Source organism: Neomonachus schauinslandi, chromosome 1 (genome assembly GCF_002201575.2).
Source record: "Neomonachus schauinslandi chromosome 1, ASM220157v2, whole genome shotgun sequence".
Lineage (NCBI taxonomy): Eukaryota > Metazoa > Chordata > Mammalia > Carnivora > Phocidae > Neomonachus > Neomonachus schauinslandi.
The window spans coordinates 122527940-122550396 of record NC_058403.1 but is presented as its reverse complement, the minus strand read 5'-3'; the positions used below and the strand labels follow the sequence as shown (position 1 = coordinate 122550396).

Sequence of the window (22457 nt, the reverse complement as noted above, 5' to 3'; positions counted from 1 at the left end):
CCAAAGAAGGTGGCATGGGAAGCAGGACCCAGATCCTGTCCATGACTATATGAAAGCTAAAACTGAATTAACTGAATAGTGAGGAGTGTTCAAACAAATTAAATTTGGCAGTTTGTCTCCAACACTGTCCCTGGATAGAGTGTACTGACCCAGATCTGCTACAGTGCAGACAGATTTGTCAGGCTATCACAGCTCAGTAACACTGACAACTAAAATGATCCAATTCGCTTTGGGTTCATTCCAGGTTTACTGGTCAATCTTCAGATTATAATCTGTGTTTGATACAGGTCTTCCTACAAGAGAAGACACTGAAAGGTGAGCACAGGTGGACTATTTCACTGGAAAGTTACATTTCTCAATGCATATCAGTAATATGATACCCTGGTTTATTCTTCGGACTTGAAATCACTTGAAACCTACATCACTCCTAGATGTAAATAATAAATTGAACTTCTGAGCATACCAATTCTGAGAACCAGAATTTGGTACATAGTTCATCAGTACCTGCCACACTTAGAACTTACTCATCGGGCAGTAAGCCTTCCTGAGAGACACTCTATACTGTCCTGCTCCATGCCTCTGAAACTTGTATTTTGTTTTACAAACTAAATGAATGCTGCTTAGAAATCCGCGAATGTACAAAATGTCCCCCCAAAAAGACACTGCTTATATTCATATTTCATAGTCTACAGAGCACTGTTACATTAGCTCATTTACTAGCCAACATCCTTTGAAATGACCAGGACATACATGTTTATTCCCAATACAAGTGAAGAAGTGAGGTAAAAGTAATTTATAAAAGGACATGCTGCTAATAAACATGGACCTGGATTAAAATCCAGGTCTTTAGTCTCTGAATCCAATAGTTCTTCTACTTCATTCACTGCAAGTCTCTAAAAGGCCAACCCAATAAAACCAAGAAGGCCTATGTTTCTGCCAGGAAAACCAATGATTATTTTCTGGTCTTATGAGCAGTCGGAGAAATCCTCTAATAAATAAGAAAGATAATCTTACAGGGATCAGAATAGACCATGACAGAGAAAAATGTTCAAATTTTAATAAAGGAATAGAAGATTTATAAGCAATAAGGAAAGAAGTACTAACAGAAATAAGTAGTTTAATTTAGAACCAAATGAAGAATTTTAATTTCGTAAGTAAATGAAAACAAAGAAGTGCCTTCTTTCAGAATCTTGCTACAAAATCTATTTAATGCTCTTTTTGTATTCTTTATCAAAAGGAATGACACTGCTTATAGACAGGTAGGGTGATAATAGATAGCTAATGTTTGGTTCCACTATAAAAGTGATATCGAGAAGTATATTTCTCTAAACATATGCAAACTTTCCAAACATTCCATTCTAGGTATAACTACACAAAAGAAATGAGGATTTATGTTCACCAAGAAAACTGAACAAGAATGTTCACAAAAGCTTTGTCACAATAGCCAAAAAAGGAAAATAGCCCAAATGTCCATGTATAAAAGAATAAGTTAATTCATTTTGGTATATTCACACAGAATACCACATAGGAATAAAAAAAGAACTGCTGATACATGCCACGATATGGATGAATCTCACAAAAAACATGTTAAAGCAAAAGAAGCTAGACAAAGTACAAACTTAACTGGTGGCTACAAAAGTTGGAACAGGTAGGGGGGTTGGAGGGAGAGATAACTGAGAAGAGATATAGAAAACTTCCCGGAGTGCTGGAAATGTTTTATATGTTGATCTAAGAGATTACATGGGTAAAAATTCACCAAGCTTATAAGTAGTGTACTTTATGTATTAATACGTTGTACTGCAATTTTAAAAGTTAGCATAAGATATTCAGAACCTCTTACACAACAAAGAACGTCCTTTAATCTTAAATTTCAAACACAAAACTACTCTGAGAATGTAACTGTAATTGAAAAAGTGATTTTATACTAAAATTAGCCCACAGTAGCGTCAACCAAAATTACCCCAAAGATACGTATTTCAAATTTTGTTCTAAAATTTGTATCTTGGTTTGCTGTATGCCTCCATAGGATGGGCATAGCAAACATCAGGGTAATCTCTATCTAACCTCATTTCAATCATCTCAACATCTTCCAGAACTAAAATAATAATTAAATCCAAGTTTCTCTTGGGGTGCCTGGGTGGCTCAGTTGTTCACCGTCTACCTTCAGCTCAGGTCATGATCCCAGGGTCCTGGGATCGAGCCCCACATTGGGCTCCCTGCTCCGCGGGAAGCCTGCTTCTCCCTCTCCCACTCCCACTGCTTGTGTTCCCTCACTCGCTGTGTCTCTGTCAAATTAATAAATAAAAAATCTTAAAAAAAAAAATCCAAGTTTCTCAATGAATAGATATGGTCATCTACTGAGAAAGAGAAATGAAGTACTCTGTTATAGTAAAAATGTTTTAATAACTGCTATGAGAAATGAGAAACAACTAGGAATAAAAAAGGATTACTGGGTAATACTGAGGGTCCAATTAAGATTAGAGAGCATGAATATTTAGTGGCTCCAGGCTGAAAAATTGTAATTTTCTCCAGATGTCCTTAGTAGCTCAGAACCAGGTACATAGAAATAAGAAAGATGAACTGATCTGTGGCTATTAGACAAATGCAATAAAGAGACAAAAGTGCAAAGCAGCTAAACGTATTTCAAAAGCTAAGTAAGGTTCCAGGCTAGATAAGAAAATTAAAGCAGAAGGGGGACAAAAGCTATCAAAGGACTAAAAGACTCCAGGAGACTGAAAAGAAAGTATCAGTGTCCACGTTAAAAAAAAAAAAAAAAAAAATTTTTTCAAGGGGCACCTGGGTGGCTCAGTTGGTTAAGCATCTGACTCTTGATTTTGGCTCAGTTCATGATCTCAGGGTCATGAGATTGAGCCCCCTTCCCCCACTTTGGGATCCATGGTCATCAGGGAGTCTGCTTGAGATTCTCTCCCTCTGCCCATCCCCCCAACCCCCACTCGCACACATGCACTCTAAAATAAATATAATTTTTTTAAATTTTTCAAAAAGTTCAAAATATGCAAAAATTCATGAAGAGGTCTTTTACAGCCAAGTACTATTTCTTATTATTATTTTAGAAAATGAATTGCTCCTAACAATTCAAATTTCCTTTTCTGAGAGAACTAGAAAGGTTTCCAGATGGAAAAAAGTTCAAATGTTTGAAGTATTATAATTGCAAATCTATATGTTCCTCAACATTTCTAAGTAAATCCAATGATATTTTGAATCAACAAAGGAAGCTTTCAACTTTAAGATTATTTATTTATTTATTTATTTATTCATTTTGAGAGAGACAACAAGGGCATGAGCAGGGGAAAGGGGCAGAGGAAGAGGCAGGTTTCCCACTGAGCAGGGAGCCTGACACCAGGCTCAATCCCAGGACCCTGAGATCATTACCTGAGCCAAAGGCAGATGCTTAACCGACTGAGCCACCGAAGCGCTCCAAAAGCTTCCAAATTTTTTAGTGAACCAGTGAACCTTTAACCAAAAACCTTACTATAATCAAATCAGTCACCCCACACATCAATATAACATCCTTTAACAGACAAGAATTTGTGCATGTGTATCTGCTTAAAGTGAAGTCATATGACAAAATTATTCCCTATTTCCAAGTTCTGTCTAGCTTGAACTTAGAATGAAACTGGTCAGTAACAGCACATAATAAATGAATGAATGAAGCAGACTGAGAAAAGGTGACTGAAAAGATTTAGAAACAAACAGCCACAATAAAAGAATCTCAGGAAAGAAAGATATCAGCATATCTGAAGCTATAATGTGATAATCTCTAATTAAAAGGAGTAGGGGTGCCTGAGTGTCTCAGACAGCTAAGCATCTGACTTCAGCTCAGGTCATCATATCAGGGTCCTGGGATCGAGTTCTCCCCAACCCCAGGCAGCTCCCCATTCAGCAAGGGTCTGCTTGTCCCTCTCCCTCTGCGCCACCCCCACTCATGCATGCACGCACTCTCTCTCTTAAATAAAATCTTTAAAAAATATTTTTTTCTTTTCTTTTTTTAATTAACATATAATGTATTATTTGTTTCAGAGGTATAGGTCTGTGATTCATCAGTCTTACACAATTCACAGCACTCACCATAGAATGTAACCTCCCCAATGTCCATCACCCAGCCACCCCATCCCTCCCTACCCCCCTCCACTCCAGCAAACCTGTTTGTTTCCTGAGATTAAGAGTCTCTTGGGGTGCCTGGGTGGCTCAGTCATTAAGCGTCTGCCTTCGGCTCAGGTCATGATCCCAGGGTTCTGGGATCTAGCCCCGCATCAGGCTCCCTGCTCGGCGGGAATCCTGCTTCTCCCTCTCCCACTCCCCCCTGCTTGTGTTCCCTCTCTTGCTGTCTCTCTCTCTGTCAAATAAATAAAATCTTTAAAAAAAAAAAAAAAAAAAGAGTCTCTTATGGTTTGTCTCCCTTTCTGGTTTCGTCGTTTCATTTTTCCCTCCCTTCCCCTATGATCCTCTGCCTTCTTTCTCAAATTCCACGTATCAGTGAGATCATATGATAATTGTCTTTCTCTGATTGACTTATTTCGCTTAGGATAATACCCTCTAGTTTCATCCATGTCATTGCAAATGGCAAGATTTCATTTTTGATGGCTCTATAATATTCCATTGTATATATATACCACATCTTCTTTACCCATTCATCTGTTGACGGACATCTAGGCTCTTTCCATAGTTACTGTGCACATTGCTGCTATAAACACTGGGGTGCACGTGCCCCTTCGGATCACTACATTTGTATCTTTGGGATAAATACCCAGTAGTGCAACTGCCGGGTCGTAGGGTAGCTCTATTTTCAACTTTTTTGAAGAACCTCCATACTGTTTTCCAGAGTGGCTGTACCAGCCTGCATTCCCACCAACAGTGTAGGAGGGTTCCCCTTTCTCCGCATCCTCGCCAACATCTGTCGTCAAGCATAGTCTTTGGTAGAAATCTAAATTGCTCAATTTGGATGAACCTAAGTACTATTTATTGAATGTCTATTACTTTGCCCGGCACTGTGCTCTGCTGCTATGGACCACACAAAAGCCATGTCCCTTCCCTGAAGACATGGAATAGTAAAGAAAGCCACTACTGAATTATCATAATTTATCACAGTACTAGTAGTACCTAATTAAGTGCCAAACAAGTAAAACAAAGTCATAGTAGGGTATATGCAACTTAACAAATCGATTATTTTTCTCTGAACAGATAATCTCAAAAAACAAACAAAAAAACCATGATCATTTGGGGAAATTAATTAGAAAAAAAATTACTATTAGACATGACAGGAGTACCTCATGTTTCTGTGATGTCTGGCTATGGCTTGGACTAGAGTGCCACAGCTGTGTTCCTGCTGAAGGGTAGTAGTGGTAAAAGATTTGGGTTTTGTACATCAAAGAAATTATACTCACACATGCATGCATGCACCATTTTAGGTATAGGAACTTTGCTTTGGTTAATAAAATTTCAGTATGTTTGTTTTAGGTGATGGTTACCATCCTTTTAACATAATGCAGCAAAACTATTAGCAATTGGTTTTTCAAAGCTATGTAAATTAAACTAGAACTTACTGTGTAGTGTGAAAAAATGGAAGTTAGGTTCTCTGGCCAAAATTAAGATACATTTGCCACCTACAACTTTACTCTGTACTAATTGTTCTGCTAGTACTGGCATACCCCCTCAAAACACACATGTACAGTTTCATTCCTTTAATTTTATCACTTAGCTTATACAATATTGCCTAAGAACTATCTACTTGTTGCCCTCTTTACCTATTCAACAAATTCTAACACTGTCTGAACAGTTCATTGCAAATGCAAATCTTCACCTCCCAGTGATTTACTTACAAGGTAAGTTTTCCTAACACAAAAACCATTCATACTATTAACACTACTACCATCAGTGGTACTATTCATCCATTTCTACCCATATCATATGTAAAATAGAGTGGTATAGGAAGTTTCATACCATCTTGTATATTTCACCCATTCTACGTGTAAATTTTTCCCCTTATTTTAACATTTTTGAGGTAAAAATACATCTCACAATCAATGGCATTTTATAAGTGTGCTAGACAGTAATTAGAGCTGTCAGTGTTCAAACATGAACTGTCATAGATGTTCACCATGTCATCATCTGAGTTATGTGCATTGTTAGTTTCATGCATGCTGACTTTAAATACCTTTAAAATGTCTTAAAATATTCTATAATTTGGCATTGAAATGAACAGTTAATATGTACAAAAGTACAAAAACAGAGATTAGCAAATCAAACATTCATTATTGCTAGCAGTAATCCCAAATCCATGTTTTCTTGTAAAGCAACAATAAAGTGAATTATGGGATATGAGAACAGCCACACGTAGATGTACCTGATTGTATTTTGTTGCAAAATACCCACAAAAGGACAAGCTATCACATGCCAAGCAGTGCAAATGAAGGCAAAAGAACCTGTCAAATCTCTGAGAATAGATAAAAAATTTCAACAAATGAGTGGCTGCTGTGACCAATTACAGGCTGTACAGGCATTATGGCTTATGTTTCTTTCTCATTGTATGTAAAATAGTGTTGTGTCTTCTATTAATAGTAACTCAGATTCTGTGAAATAAGATTTTAAAAATCAGAACTCTTCATTCTTGGTCTTCCCTCCAGTCTTCCGCATCTTAGGATGGCACCACCATTCACTCAATTATTGAAGTCAGAAACTTGGAAATCATTGACTCATTCCTTTCCCTCATCACCTACTCTACCTCCACAACACATATCGAATCAGAACACATCTCATTATTACCCCTATTATAACCATAGTCCAAGACACTATCACCTGTCACCTGGACATCAATACAACCTAACATTTCCCTCCTCCATTCCACCCCCACTGCAATCTAATATTCACACAGCAGCTGGAGCATAACTTCTCAACCCTGGCACTATTAACATATTGGGGTAATAATTCCTTGTTGTAGGGGGCCATCCTGTGCACTGGAGAATGTTTAGCAGCATCCCTGGCCTCTATCCACTAAGGCCAGTAGCATATACCATCACCCCCAGTTGTGACAACCAGAACTGTCTGCAGACATTGCCAAATGTCCTCTGGGAAACAAAATACCTGTTGAGAACCACCGAACTAGAGTGGTTCTCTAGTGGTTCCTCTGCTGAAAACTTTCCAATAGTTGCTCTCCTTATTTATAATAAAATCTGCACTCATTAGAGCCCTTACTAACCCAAATACACCCTACATAATCCAGATTCTGGTCTACCTCTCTAGTCTCATGTGATGCCACTAACACCCTTCCTGCATTATGCTCCCTCTAGTCACTATGACCTTCTCTCACTTCCTAAAATACCACAGCCCTTTCTGCTACAGAGACTTTGCTTCTGCTCTGCCTTGTGCCTGGACCATTCTTGAATGTCTCAGCTCAAATTTCATGTCCTGGAAAATGCCTTTCCTGACTGTATTATGTATGTATTCCATTATTACCCATGACAGTAACTAACGTATTCCCTTTATAGCATTTATTAGTATATGCATCAACATAGCATAATCAGTATATGATTATTATGTTTACTAATAATCTCACATGAGCACAAACACCTTGTCTTATTTCTAATATCTAGCCAAAATGATATGAACAAACTTATAACTGGAGAACCTTAAGTACCAGGTGAGTTGGCATCAATGATAATTTCAGCACCACCCCCAACTCATTCCCCACCTGTATTTACCATCATTTCCCCTTGAAGTGGAGGGAAGGAGAATGGAAGGGAAAGGAAGAGCCTAACAAAGCCCTCATTTGTAAAATATCTTTACCAACATTATATTCTCTGAAGGATTATGTAGAGATTAAATGTCATATGTAATAAACCTAAAGCACTAGAAAGGTGTGATAAACAGCCTGTATTCAATAAATGATGGCTATGTAGGTAGAGCACCAAGCACAATGCCTATAGCAGATAAACGAAAAATGCCGCTTCATTTTGTTGTTGTTTTAAGTAGGCTCCATGCCCAATGGAGGGGCTTGAACTCACAACCCTGAGATCAAGAGTTGCATGTTCTACTGACTGAACAGTCAGGCGCCACAAAAAAAGCCACTTCTCTTGCCCCTTTTAATCTCACTCTACCACCAGCTTGCTCTGAATATGGTTAAGAATAGAACTCTGTCCCTAAAAGATACCTTCCCCCCTTCTGAACCTCCACAGACATAACATACTGGGTACCCAGTAACATAGCTTAAGTTACTCACATACATTGATTAGGGAAAGCCCAATATCCATTAAACAAAACCAATTCATCACAAAATGACCTCAGAAGTACATTGCAATTAGTGTCAGTAAACAGAATAACCATATTAACATTCATTTTTGAACCTAGCTTTAAATTAACCCAGGGGGAGATCTAAATTGCTGTTTAAATAATATCAGTGTTGGTTACTAAAAACACCTACTACATCTAACACAAATCTACTTATAGGAAATAAAATAGTAAATTGAGTTCATGATTAGATTCAAATAACAAAGGGCAAAGTACTACAAAGTATTACACAATATTTAGTTAATAATTAGAACAAAATGATTTATCTTAAACCCTCTAAAATACTGTTTCTGACAATATTCTGTATTTGCATCTGTGGATTTGAAGAAAGTGATAAAGGAGTGTATTACAAAAGGAACATAAAGGAAGCCAAACTGCCAAGGTCTAAATCCTCTTTCTGCTAATTACTAGTTATGTGACCTTTGAAAAATCACTGAACTTCTCTGTGCTTCAGTTTCCTCATCTACAAGCTGAGACTTAACAATAGTACCCACTTCACAGGGTTACTGTAAGAATTACATAACATATTAAAATGCTTAGAACAGTGTCTGTTATGTAAGAAAACCTATTAGCTATTATTTAATATTACATTGCTGTTAGCTACTGTTACACTATTTTGCTTCTTTGCATCATTTTCATTAATAACTACCATACCAGACAGCACACATACAAAACATACACACCACTGCAGAAAGTTCTACTGAACAACACTGTATCAGACCACAGGATAGTTAGAATGCCTGGTAAAGGTGCCTGGGTGGCTCAGTCAGTTAAGCGTCTGCCTTTGGCTCAGGTCATGATCCCAGGGTCCTAGGATCCCCGCGAAAGGCTCCCTGCTCGGCAGGCAGTCTGCTTCTCCCTCTGCCCCTCCCCCGCCACTCGTGCTTGTGTGCATGTGCGCGCTCTCTCCTGCAAAAATAAATAAATAAAACCTTTAAAAAGAGAAAATGCCTAGTGAGATAATGCATATCATTTTCTTCTCTAATTTTTTAAGAAGTGTTAGAAAAAGCACTCTCTAGGCCCAAGGTATTTTTTAAATCTACTAACTTTGATGTGTAATGAAGAACTTGGGGTTCAGTCCTATTTAACAAGTCAAAGAAGAGTGGGAAAGAGGAGAGTATCTCTAAGGATCTCCTTCTGAGAGATAACCAAACAAATGGGACTTTTTCGTTCCCTGTCCACCCTACACATCAAGCTATCCACTAAACTCTCTCTCAGCAAATGGTACCATGCTTAGAAAAAGAATTATTAATATTATATTATTAACAAATTAAAAAAGCAAATTTGTGGCAAACTAATATAAGCTTCTCTAACATAGTAAATAAAAGATCTAAAGTTGTATCTAACAATTAGCCTGATTTTAAAGTACAGATTATGATAAATGGTATTTTGGGACATCTGACATCTGTAATTTAATATGAAAATAGTTATTTCTATTAGTAACAAAAGTACAGGTATTGCTAGCACAACTGTGATGTGCTGCTCACATACAAAAATCAAACAAAATGCCAAATCTCACTTACAGGTTAGTGAACATAAAGATGTGATATTTTCCAATCTAAGTGCATGAAGCCTGGTTTAAAAAAAGATCTGTTTTGGGGGCACCAAGATGGCACAGTCGGTTGGGCCTCGGACTCTTGGTTTCAGCTCAGATCATGATCTCGGGGTCAGAGTCATGGGATCAATCCCCGCAGCCAGCTCCGCACTTAGCACAGAGTCTTCTTGGGATTCTCTGCCCCTCCTGCTTATTCTCTCTCTTTCTGAAATAAATAAATCTTTAAAAAAATAAATAAAATAAAATAGAATAATAAAAAAAGATTTGTTTTAGGAGATTAGACTTCAGTCACAAAACCCTGGACTCAAACCCACCACTTCCTAGCTAAGTAATACTGGGAAAAGGTACTTAACGTCTCTACCTCATCTGTGAAATGGGAATAATACCAAAATAAGACTGCTGTGCTATTTAATTACTTTATGCTACTAAGTATTTTGACACATCCTCAATAAACATATATACTATTATAATCAGTAACCAAATCTGACAATTACATAGTTCGCAACCCTTGCTATGCATCAGAAACTCAGAGATTTGGTGTCAGTTGATCTGGGGTAGATCGGAGCCACTGGTATATTTTTAAGCTCCCAGGTGATTCTAATGTGCAGCCACTGGCCTACAGACAAAGTTCAAACTCTTCAGTTTGGCACACTAGGAACTCTCATCACTACTTTCAGCTCTGTATTTTAATCACTCCTACGTGAACCAATGCTCTGAACACACACTGAACTAATGCTTCATCAACAAGTGGGGTATAGTAGTGCCTCTCAAACCTCAGCCTGTATCAGAGACACCAGAAAGACCTGTTAAAAATTGTTGGCTCTGCAAAATTTCTAATTCAGTTGAACTGGGGAGAGGTCCAAGAACATGCATTCTTTTTTTTTTTTTTAAGATTTTATTTATTCATTTGACAGACACAGAAAGAGAGGGATCACAAGCAGGGGGAGAGGGAGAGGGAGAAGCAGGTCCCCCGCCAAGCAGGGAGCCCGATGTGGGGCTCGATCCCATCATGACCTGAGCCGAAGGCAGACGCTTAACGACTGAGCCACCCAGGCGCCCCAGAACATGCATTCCTTAACAAGCTCCCAGATAATAGTAACACTGCTGGTGCATGGACCACACTTTGAGAACCCACTGGTCAACACTAGATCACAACCTGGTCCCTTTATATTCACCTAAAATGGCATTCCTATCTCCACCATACCATTCTTGACTGGCTAACTTTCACTGTTCTTTCAAAACTGATATAAGAATTCACCTTCAGGAAGTACTTGCTCACTTCAACAAATCACCTCGAGGCACTTATTATCTACTATAAAACTTGGCTAGAAAAAAAACCACTATAGAATGTTCTTAATGGTACACTAATGCTAGCACACATAGACTCTGTAAGAATTAGGGAAAAAGGCCTCTTTTGGACAGGTGAATTTAAAAAGGTGAAAAAAGCAAATGGACAGTCTATCAAGCAGAATAAAATCTGGATCTCAGCCACCACCCACCGTCTTAGCCAGGTACCTTTATGTAGAGCACCAATTCCACAGTCATGATAGCCCTGGCACAGCATTACTACTAAAACACAAATGAAGAGCACTTAGACCAACCCTGGATATCAGGAAAGGAGGGAGAGGAAAGAAGGAGGAATCAGGTTATCAGGAAAGGACTTTTGGAGAAGGTATCACCTAGTTCTGAATCATACATTGCTTTCTCTGTACACAGAACAACAATGTCTTTATACATACAGTGTATGGCTCACTGTAGATTTCAATAAATGTATGAATGACTTACAATGGATAAAATATGAAAACACTTGCTAATCTATCTCTTTCTAAACAAAGAAGTAAACACACACCCATAGCTGGCACCAAAAGCTATAAATACTATCTAAATATTAACGTTTGGTCTATATACTTATCAGCTAGGAGAAAGCACAAATTTTTTTAATAACCAATGGGAGATCAAAGGCAAAAAGAGCCTGCTGAAGGCAAAAGGAGCCTGCTGAAAATGCACTTGAGTTTTTCAAAATTAAAGACTTTCAAAAAAACCTCTGCATTATCTGATTCAGAGCTGATTTCCTGATTATTTCCATAGGCACTAAAAAATTTACAGGAATTTTGGAAACTAGGTCCAAGACACTAAGCTTACAATGAAGAAACTGAGGTCCAGAGAAGTAATGATTCAAAGACACATGGCAATAAGTGGTAGAGCTGTAATTAAAACTCAGGTCTCTAGCCCTTCACTAGCTTTCTCTCCCCTACACCATGCTTCCTTTACATTTATAAAATAAAATACTAAACAGGGCACCTGGGTAGCTCAGTCAGTTAAGCGTCTGACTCTTGATCTCAGCTCAGGTCTTGATCTCAGGGTCATAAGTTCAAGCCCCAAATAAAAAAACTAAATAAAATACTAAATATCCATAACTTAAAAACATAGATTAACCAGGGTTTTGTACCTGTACCTCACTTTTATGAGAGGAAAAAGCAGTCATCTATCATTTTATCTAGCAACTTACTCAAAGCAGTAACTTTAAATATAATCTGCTCGATAAAATTCACTCCTAGTCTGTTTGCAAAATTATACATGCAAAACTAATATTTATAAATAATAATACTGATACAGCCATCAAAATTTCTCAATTACCAAGAAGGCATTATAATACCTTTCCAGGATGTAGTACTTTCTTAAGAAAGAAAAAAAGAGCTCAACTTTTGAAATATGTTTAACAATAAGCAGAAAACTCTGGCTATAACCCTCATCTCAATTAACCAGAATATCTCATCCTCTGACCATTCTCATTAATAAAGTTTTAATCTACTGCTAGTTCTATGTGCTGATAAGAACCAATTAATTAAAATGCTTTGCTTCTGGAAAGTAACCTCATTATTTATCTATAATTTTATTCACCTTTTAAATTTAAGATTAATGTCCTTAGAATTTATGTGCAATGCAATACAGTCTAATAGTTAAAAACTAACTCTTTAACTTCTACAACAACCCATGACAGAAGTATGCTTTTATTCCCACTTCAGAGATGAGAGGCTCTGTAGTACCTCTCTGTACCCTCTGTAAATGAGGATAAGAGAGGTTATTAAAGAACTCACCCACGTTTACATACCTAGGAAGGGGCTGCATCAGAATTTAACACAAGCAGTGTGACTCAGGTGCCAGGAACTCTCTTGGACAATGGCTTTCTTAGCCATTTATCATGTGAAAGTGCTTCCTTCATGTGTAAACATATGAATTTTTTCACTATCCCTTGCAACACAAGATACACGCTAAGGCATTTTCGTCCCAAAATGTAATTTAAGCTTGAACAATAAAGTACAACACAACTTACGACAACTTTAGCTTTTATATCCTGTGTTATGTCATAAAAATTTCTGCACATTTGCTACCTTATACTATCACTACTAGAGAACAGAAGAAACCTACCTCTCAGTGCTGTAACTGAGACAGGAAAAATAATAACCTGATACAATCAGGGTCAACAAAGCTTTAGAATAAAAGAGGGAATGAAGTACCTCAAGAGAGACAACCAGGTCATGTTTATGCTTGACTATGGATAAAGCATATTTTGTCTGCCTAAGATTGAGAAGATAGGCAATGGTGTCTCAAACATCTACCTGGACGTGGAAACAATTCAACAACTATGAAGAGAAATTTTCCCAAAAAGCCTAAAAACAGTACAGGGAATATTTAATTATTAACGTTATTCTGATCAGAAAATAAAGGGACTCTGCTGAAAAACTCTTCTGACTCATCACTTCCAAAACATAATGTATTTACTATTTGGGGGGGGGGAACTGACAGGGAGAAGGCCATCTCCCCTTAATTTTGCAAGTTCTGCTTCCAAAGTATCTTGAATCTAACCCCCTCCGCAGCATTTCATGTGTTATTCCTATTAGTTTGTTTTGTTGCTTTGTTATTGTAAAATGTTTATTGGTACATAGTAAATACTCAATGAATATTTTCTTATACACATATAACACCAGAACAAAGACATGGGGAGATGGGCTAGGATACAAGAATGTAATCCAATTTGCTGAAAGCATAAAACTCAAAGAGAAGCACACTACAGATATAGAGCTGAAAAGCTGCATTGCAGCCATGTGAGAAATGCAAGGAAACCTTAATCACAAACAACATAGGGAAAACTAAGAAAATTCATTGGGCAGTTCTTGGAGGCAATTCTCCATGGGTCTTTTACTTTTCTACATGTCTTGAAAACAGAGGCGCTGAATGCCTGTGTCCCAAACTTTTCAAGATTATCTACATAATGAACAGTGTTGGAAAGAGACATAGCATCTCCTCCAGAGAAAAGGGGAAGCATGCTTACTATGCATTATAAGGATTCAAGTTTCCCTAAGCCTCAGATTCCTCTCCTGTAACCAACCTCTACTGCATGTGCAGATGTCATATCTTCACACTAGTGTGTGCAAACTGGGGCTCAGAGATCTGATGCAAATGCTGATTCTGTCATCTGTTAGCTGTATGGTCTTGGGACAATTAGTCTACAACACTACAGGATACTATACAGTATGAACACCACCACTTACCACTACCGCTATTGCTGTAGTGCGCTGTTCTCTTCTCTGATCAGGGAGCCTCATGGCTCCCACCAGCATCCATTAAACTGTGGCAGGTTAACTTGTTAGCCTTCAAGTACAATAAAATCACAGGCCTTTAACCATTCATGACAGGCATTAGCACATAATCAATGCTTACTATAAATGAAATAGAGATTCTTCCATATTATCAGAAAAAAGCAAAACACGAGATGCCTGGGTGGCTCAGTTGGTTAAGCGTCTGCCTTCAGCTCAGGTCACGATCCAGGGTCCTGGGATCAAGTCCTGCATCTGCATCAGGCTCCTTGCTCAGCGGGGATCCTGCTTCTCCCTCTGCCTACCGTTCCCCCTGCCTGTGCTTTCTCTCTCTTTAATAAATAAATGAAATCTTTTTAAAAAAAAGAAAAAACCACCATATGCTGCCTTTAAGAGGTACAAGTGAAACACGAAGAAAATGAGTTTTTAAGTAAATCAGTGAAAAAAGATACATAATGGGAATAGTAAGTTCAAGAAAGTTGAAGTGGTTATATTAACATCACATAAAACAGACCTAAAAAAAAAAAGTATTACCAGAGAGAAAAAGAAATATTTCAAATGATAAAAAGATCAATTCATCAGGAAGACATATTATATATTGTATGTGCTTAATAACACATCTTCAAAACACATGAGACAAAAATTGACAGAATTAAAGGAGAAAAAGACAATTGCAAGAAATAGGCAACTATGACTGAGGTCATAGTTGGATATTCTAACCTCTCAGCAACTGATAAAACTACATCCCCCTCCAAACAAAACAAAACAGAACAAACAAAAAACACCAGCAAATACACAAATGATTTGAAAATGCTACCAAAACACCTTAATCTAACTGATATTTACAGAATACTATACCCAACAACTGCACGATACATTATTTTCAACTGTGAAAGGTACATTTACCAAGACAGACCATGAAACAAGGTTCAGTAAATTTAAAGGAATTAAAATCACACAGAATATATTCTGACCTCAAAAAGAAATTAAGTTAAAATCAATAATAAGATATCTAAAATCATCCCAAGTACTTGAAAATTAAACACACTTTTTTTTTTAAGATTTTATTTGACAGAGAGACAGCAAGAGAGGGAACACAAGCAGGGGGAGTGGGAGAGAGAGAAGCTGGCTCTCCGCCAAGAAGGGAGCCCGATGTGGGGCTTGATCCCAGAACCCTGGGATCATGACCTGAGCTGAAGGCAGACGCTTAACAACTGAGCCACCCAGGCGCCCCATAAACACTTTTTTTATAAAGATTTTATTTATTTGAGAGAGAATGAGAGAGAAACAGCATGAGAGGGAGGAGGGTCAGAGGGAGAAGCAGACTCCCTGCTGAGCAAGGAGCCTGACGCGTGACCCAATGCCGGGACTCCAGGATCATGACCTGAGCCAAAAAGGCAGTTGCTCAACGAATTGAGCCACCCAGGCACCCTGAAAATTAAACACACTTTTAAATAATCCACATGTCAAAGAAGAAATTACAAAGCAGACTAGAAATTATTTCAAACTGAATAACAAAAATACAACATATCAAAATTTGTGGAATACAGCAGTGCTTACAGGAAAAGTGACAGTTCTGAATGCTTAAATTAAAAAACAAGAAATGTCTAAAATATATGACTTAAGATTCCACTTTAAGCTAGAAAAAAAGAGCAAAACATGTGGAAGACAGAAAATTATAAGGAAAAGAACAAATGAGATAGAGAAAATAAATGGAGAAAACTAGGAGTGTTATTACTTGAAAAGATAATAATATTGGTAAACCAAGAATGATACCAGTCAAGAAAAAAAGAAAGAACATACTAACAACACAAAAAATTAAAGAGGAGATATCACTACAGATCCTACAGACATTTATTAGGAGGATAACAATGGAACCATGTAAATAATTATATCAATAAATGAAATGAGATGAACAAATGTCTAAAAATACAACTTACCAAAACTGACAAGATGAAACAAAATCTGAATAGTCATAGGTCTACTAACAAAATTGAATTTGACTATTACCAAAAACCTTCCCACAAAGAAAATTCCAAGTCTAGATGGTATCACTGGTGAATTCTAGTAAACATTCCATTAAGAATTAATATCAATGTTAAACAAATTCTTTCAGTAAATAAAGGAACACCTCCCAATCTATTTTCTGACACCATCATAATTGTTACACTGAAACCTGACAAAGACATTACAACCAAAGAAAACTACAAAGCAATATCCTTCATGAATATCCCCAAATCCCTAACATTAAATATAAAAAGTATAATACTCTGTGACCACGTGAAATTAACCTACGAATCAAGGTTATTTTAACTTTTGAAAACCACCATTTATCCATTCTACCAGTGATGGACACTTTGTTTCTAAATTTTGGCTACTGGGATGCCTGGGTGGCTCAGTCAGTTAAGCATCTGCCTTCCGCTCAGGTCATGATCCTAGGGTCCTGGGATGGAGTCCCACAATGGGCTCCTTGCTCGGTGGGGAGCCTGCTTCTCCCTCTGCCTGCCACTACCCCTGCTTGTGTGTATGCGCACTCTCTCTGACAAATAAAATGTTTAAAAATAAATAAATAAGGGCGCCTGGGTGGCTCAGTCGTTAAGCGTCTGCCTTTGGCTCAGGTCATGATCCCAGGGTCCTGGAATTGAGTCCCACATCAGGCTTCCTGCTCGGCAGGAAGCCTGCTTCTCGCTCTCCCACTCCCCCTGCTTGTGTTCCTACTCTCGCTATCTCTCTGTCAAATAAATAAATAAAATCTTTAAAAAATAAATAAATAAAAATTAAATAAATAAATAAAAATAAATTTTGGCTACTGGAAGCAAGGTTATTGTGAACATTTTTATTCACGTTATCTTCAACTTACTAGATAAAACAAATTTTTGTGCAAAATGATTTTGTCAGTCTAGACTCCTGCCAAAAACGGGAGTATAATTTCTCCACATCTCACCAACACTTGATATTATCAGAATGCTTAATGTTTGCCAATTTGATAGAAGTGAAATGGTTTCTTCTTATGGTTTTACTTTGTACTACTCCGATTACCAAGATTCACTGCTTTTCCAACTTTGAGTCATGGTATCACTTACGTGAGTTGCGACCAACATTCTTAATTTAAAAAACAAAATCAGAAAATATCAGAGGGCACTACATAAAGGTTAAATGTTATTTCTTGAAACTTTTATTTCCACTGTGTATGTGTTTGTACTGGGTCACGATATAAAATGTTTTTGTTAACTGTGAGCTTCTAGCAAGTTAAAAGCCATTTTTATAGCTGTTTCATTACAGCAAAACTCTAGAGACATTTGGGCAACTTATTTGGGCACCATTTAGGCCCATAGCACAAAGGAATGTATTTTATGAAAGTAGGACCTGAGATATCCTTCAAGCACAAACTGGCAAAAACAGAATTAGAAGAGGGGAAGGAAAAAAACCTGAAGGAAACAATAAGGGGTGAATTATATGAAGAAAAGATTCTATAAAACCAACTGATTTATGACCTACTTAAAGCTCACTTTAAAAGAATCACATTTCTCAATAAAACAAGTTTCTCTCAGCACTAAGACAGGAAGCTGGGATCCTATACTCTTAACTATTGAAATGACAGAAAACTGACCCCTCCTTCTCTAGACACATTACCCTAATTCCCATCTCAAGATTCATCTCATTCTAGAGTTTATGCAAGAGCATTCTTTTAGGTCTCTGCTTTCTACCGTTCCCTAAGGAGTGTCACAGTAGCTAGAGACATCTTAATTCTAAAGATTTATATGTTTATTCAGCTAACAAAGATTTACCAAGCCCCTACTATATCCCCTCTCTATAAAGAAATTAAGTTGTATATCCCTCACAATTTTAACTCCTTGGTTATATTCTTTAAAGCTTGATATCCTTAACTAAAACTAATTGCCTCCTCTTGAAAATATTCTTCTTAGACTCAAAACATCCCACATACCATGACCCAACTTCTGCTACATTCTTTGTTCACCAATAATATCCCTACTCTAATCCTTTCAAATAATTTTTTCATAAAAATTTCTTCCTCACAAACTGTGAACTAAGGTGCAATGAGTGTGAATCTACCTGTCACTTAATAGGAGGTGTGATTTTAAGCATTAAAATCTCTTACAAGACTCAATCTCATCTCTAAAATGGGTAAAACAATACAAGGAATAATGATAATTACATAATCTATTGCCTTTTTTATTACCTAAAGTTTATTTTAATTTTAGTTTTTAATTTCCTCTAAATACAATAAAATGTTTTCATAGAGGCACTTAAAGTGAGATACCAGGAAATATGGGAAAGAAAATGTTTAAAGACATATGAGTAAATTTGTCAAGTGGGTTATTGCTCTCCCTCTGTTCTCTCCTATGTATTTCCAGATTCTAAGGCAAAAGTAAAAATACTTCTTTCCCAATGGCAGACAAAATTCTAAGAACCCTCAATGAGCCACACCCTATAAATTCCCCTCCCTTTGACTGTGGGGAGGCTGTAAATATAATGGGATGGCATCACTCCAGTGGTTGTTATATGGCAAATAGATTCTGCATATGTATTTAAGGTCCCTAATCAGTCGAGTGGCCCAAAAGGAAATTATCCTGGGTGGGTCTGACCGAACCAGATGAGCTTTAAAAAGGGGGTCTTAAAGGAGAGTCTAGAGGTCACAGATAGAGGAAGTCAAGGAGACTGGCTCCTGCTTGTCTGAATAAAAGCAACAGTAGTCACACGTGAACTGCTATGTGCACTAGTGGTAACCTAACCAAAAGCTATTAAGAAGAGGGACTTATAGCCTCAGGAAATTAACTGTGCCAACAAGTACTGAGCTTGGAAGAACACCCTGAACCTCAAATAAAAACTGTCAGCCATAGCTGACATCTTGATGAGATGATCTGGTGAGATGCTATACAAAGTCCTGCTACAAAGTACCCAGATTTCTCACCTCCAGAAACTGTGAGACAATAACCGGGTGTTATTTAAGAGGCTAAATTTGTTGTACTTTGCTATACATCAAAAGAAAAGGAATACACTCCCTCACTACAGGACTAAGCAGCAAAGAAAAAAAGGGGAAGATGAAACAGGGCTTTAGCTACCTCCATTTTGACCTCAGTCTGTATTTTATTAATTAAGCTCCTCTTTCTGGCTATCTCTTAACTCAGGCAAAACACCCTACTGGCAAAGCATTCCCTGATAAGAACCAAAACTACACCCACAAGCAATAAGGACTGCCCGGAGCCACCAAGACCGCATGTGACAGACCCTAAGACAATGACTGACCTGACCTTCACTGCCCACCTGCATGTACCCAACCATCTTTCATCCACATTTGCCTTATATAAACTTAGAAGTTTGAACATTTGGGAGAGACAGTTCCAGTGTTGGCCTCACGGAAATAAACTTTGTTTCACCACCTTTCGTCTCTCTGCCTTTGGATTCTGTCAGCAGCAAGTGGCTGGACCTAGTCTGTTTGGGACCCCTAGAGCCAGGTGCTCTTGTACCCCTGCACCCAGGCTACAAAGAAATGTACCTTTTTCCTCAGGGTGCCTTAGATCGCCTCACAGCATTGATTATGAAGATACACTGATCCAGAATCAAGGTTTGGAAAAGGCTAAAACTGCATAAAATGTTTCAAGCTTTAACTATTAAGAAGGGCTCTTTCCATACACATCTTGTTAAACAACTACAATTTAGTACCCTCATTTTAGTGATAAGTAAACCTCAAAGAGTGACACCCCAAAGATGACAAACCTAGGGAACGTTTAAAGTAACTTCAGTCCAGGACTCTTTCCCCTACACCACAGCCCCCCTTAAGGCTCTAAAAGAGCCATTCAAATCAACAGTAATTATATTACTGTCTTCAACGGAATGAATCCAAGTAACATAATTTCCCACATTTCACATCCATTTCAGTATCTCCTAGCTCTGTCAGAACACCAAAACTAAAGTGGATACTGAGAAATTTCCACTCAAAAGTAGTTTGGTTGTAAAAATGACCATTGGTAAACCACTTGATTAAATTTAAAATAATTTTGAAAAATATAAAGAAAAAAATTGAGAACACCTGTAGGTTTTCCAGAACTTTATTTAGAAAGCAAGCAATTTGTGTTACAAGTGTTCACAAAAATCAAAAGCAAGTAGACAACCTTTCCGGATCTTTCAGTATTTCCCCCTTCTGCAATTTTTTAAAATCTGAATCACTATAAATATGAAAATACAGTACAATATATCACACAATAAACGTTTTTAATTTCACTGTTGTGTATGCTTCCCTAGGTATAGTTCACCATCAAAATTTGCAATTTTCTTAAAAACACACACGGAAAACTAAAAGGTAGAGTCATATTCAAATTCCACATAAATCACAAAGCAGAGAACTTTCTCTACACCAATTCAAATACTTTCACAAACACTATATTTCCCTAAGAAGATAGAAAATATAGTCCTTTCTAGCCACGACCACGATTAGGAATAAACTATATTCATCATCTTAACAAGAACTTTAACAGCAAATAATTCGCTATCGTCACAAACAACATTGTTTTGGGTCTATAAGCTTCCAAACCATCCCATGATTTATACCTCCCGGGCACGATTCTCTGCAATGTGAAGAGAATCGATAACATTTCAAATGTGGGTAGAAAGGGTGACGTGACAATCCTAAGACCTGAAAATTTTTTTAAGTCCCTAAAGCACACAAGAAGCACCCAGTTCAGACCCTCCAATCAAGGCCCAGGTCCAACTCCAGGCACTCCAGTTTCCCAGCTCTTCACCCCGCCCCCACCCCGAGAAAGGAGGGAAAACAACTTTTATTGGCCTCTTCTCCCGGGGAATTGGCAAACTAGCGGGGCAGTGCTCTGGCCTGAACACGTTTCACAGGGAGGCCTCCGTCGGGGGCGGGGAGGGCAGATAGCGGGAAAGCCCGGCTTCGACGCCCCTTCTCCCCCAGTCGCCAGCCCCCTGCCCCACCCCACCAAGAAGATGTCTCGGCCGGCCGCCACGCCGAGCGACCCCCAGGCCCCTCCGCTGAGGCGAGCTCGTTGTCATGTGACGCCGCCGCCGCTAAAACACCGCAGAAACGCAGGGCGGCGGGCGGCGGACGGCATTCGCACCAGCCCGCCTCGGCCCGGCCCCGCCGGGTGCGGACGAGTCCCGAGAGTCCGGGCGGGGGGGCGGAGGGCGGGCTTGGCGGCGGGCCGGAGCGCGCCACAAAGGCTTCCGCGCCCGTCGCTGTAGTGCCCGAGCGGGCGGGGGCAGAATCTTCGGGCCCGCGGGAGGGGTGGGGAGGAACTAGGGCTCAGGGGTGCCCGCCGCGCCCACAGGCGCCCCCCCGGCGCCCGGACAGCCAGCGACTGCCGCGCCCCGCACAGGCCCGCGCGGCCTCCCTCCCCCGCGCGGGGCCCGCGCCCGGCCCACCCGCCCGCTCCTCGCTCGCGCTCCCTCGCTCCCTCGCTCCCTCGCTCTCGCCCGGCCTCCATCTTGGATCCGCGCTTCCAGCCCCCGCGCCGCTGCCGCCGCATTCCCCCTTTCCCGCCCCCCGCCGCCGTCGCCGCCGCCCGCACTCACCTCAGCTGCCCAGCCGGGCGCCGCCGGCCGTCGACCTAGTTTCCCCCCAAAAGTCTCCGGTGTGTTATTCCCGATGTGGGGGGGTTGTTACGGGGTGGTCGCCGGGGGTTCGGGAGCGGGGGCCGCGCCTTCAACGGAGCTGCAATCCTAACCCGCCATCTGGTGGCATTTTCCACACGCCAATGGCGCCGCTGCAGACTTGGGTCCGGACCGCCCTCTGCTGGCCGCGACGCTTACTGCCTAGCTGACGGGACGGGCCTGCCCGGAAAAGGGAGGGAGCTGAGGCGCGAGCTGGGGGCCGCGGCGGGGACGCGCGCAAACGCTTTCCTGTGGGGATTGCACGCACGCGCACCAGCGGGGCGGGAAACGTGGCCGCTGCGTGGAGACCCCGCCCCCGCACGGAGCGGTAGCCTAGTTCAGCCAATCGCAATCGGCGGATACCTCTC

General features: G+C 39.5%; 1 protein-coding gene across 1 annotated transcript in view; it reads right to left on the bottom strand.

The window, feature by feature from the left end:
• Nucleotides 1-22217, bottom strand: part of STAG1 (stromal antigen 1) — a 415261-nt gene extending 393044 nt beyond the window's left edge. The window contains exon 1 of the mRNA XM_021678881.2: nucleotides 22012-22217. The gene's annotated coding sequence lies outside the window, so the exon portion shown is untranslated. The remainder of the gene's footprint in view (nucleotides 1-22011) is intronic.
• Nucleotides 22218-22457: the final 240 nt, after the last annotated feature.